Raw genomic sequence first — 1667 nt, 5'->3', positions numbered from 1 at the left:
TTATTATTATTATTATTATTATTATTATTATTATTATTATTATTATTATTATTATTATTATTATTATTATTATTATTATGTGTGAAAAAAGAAGCAACTTCCAAGTTGAACCAAACGCGTTTTGTCCTCGTCCCCCAATAATTTTGTTTGTTGCTTTACTCCTTTTATCAGCCTTTTTTAAAGTCTCACTCGCGTTTCTGAGTCTTGACTCAGCCTCTCCACAATTTCTCTATTCAATCAAAACGATCATCACTCAAAAATAGACCATATATACACCATGACTCTTGGATCTGCAGGATCCAGTGTTGTGGGTTAGTAGTAAACTATATCATAAAGCTAAAATTAATTTATTTTGGTTTATTTTCTAGCCCTGTTTTTTGATTCTGTCCTGTTATCCCATCAAATCTCCGTGGAGAATCTGATTATTGTCAAGTTGATTGTTATAATTATTTTTATAGGGTGGATTTTTATCTGGGTTATTGCTAAAAAATATGTATTTTGGTTTGTTGGGTTTTTGGTTAATTTTTGATTGTTTAGAAAATTGTCTCCGATGAATTTGAGTTAGACATAAAGAATAATCTAAAAAACAATGATTGACACAAAATTCGATTCTCTCCCTTATGTCAAAGAACTGTTACACCATGAGTCGGATTCATTTGTTTTGTGTTCCTTTTTTGGCTTGTGAAATATCTTCAAATATGATATTATTGATCGGTGAGCAAGTTAATTTGCACGCTCTGTTATTAGTTCAATGAAGTTTTGGAGCTGTTTTACATTCTTTCCATATTGCCTTGTTTAAATTGTGTTACCACTTAAAATTAGATGCTTTTTGTATTCAGTAAAATATAAGGTTCCGCATTTATGTGGCATGGAAAGGTAAAACTGGGATCGTGACTAAGAATTCGTAGTTCCATCTTTTTCCTAAAAATTTTCTCAAGTTTAACTAGGACATTTGATTTGAGACAAACAGTTGTATTTAGAGAGGATCCTACGATAGTTTTCTGAGGTTGAGTTCATATACCGTATTAAAAATCTATGGGTGACCATTTCGTATCCAGACTTTGAGAAATCTGGTTATTTTTTGTTCTAGTTGTTGAGAGTTCATATACTGTATCAAACACCGAAGGTGACTATTATATATCCAGACTTAGAGAAGTCTGATTATGTTTTGTTCTAGTCTATGCTTTTATGATTTGTTTCTGGTCAGTTTTGTTTATGGCTGTAGAGTAGAGTATGATTTTAACTTACTGATAAAAAATGGACTTTAATTTATTTTATCTTGAGCCTTTTACTTTCTATAGGAGATGGGATGGTTACATATCTGTTAAAAATAAAATATATAGCACATCTCATATCTTTTAGGTTCCTTGCAGTCCCTCGAAATTTCAGATTGCTGGAGGAACTGGAGCGTGGAGAAAAAGGGATTGGAGATGGTACTGTGAGTTATGGAATGGATGATGGAGATGATATATACATGCGATCCTGGACAGGCACCATCATAGGTCCTCATAATGTGAGCATTTTATCCTCTATTTAGCTCTTGGTTTTGCATTTGTTTCCTTTGAATCGTAAATGTTATGGATAGACGTGTAATCAGCTTTATGTTACTTGGAATCATGGTTTTATTTTAACCAGTCCCTCCTTTTTGACTCGCTGAAACATTTTTT

The sequence above is a fragment of the Olea europaea genome, chromosome 2, assembly GCF_002742605.1.
Source record: "Olea europaea var. sylvestris chromosome 2, O_europaea_v1, whole genome shotgun sequence".
Lineage (NCBI taxonomy): Eukaryota > Viridiplantae > Streptophyta > Magnoliopsida > Lamiales > Oleaceae > Olea > Olea europaea.
This window is presented reverse-complemented; position numbering follows the sequence as displayed.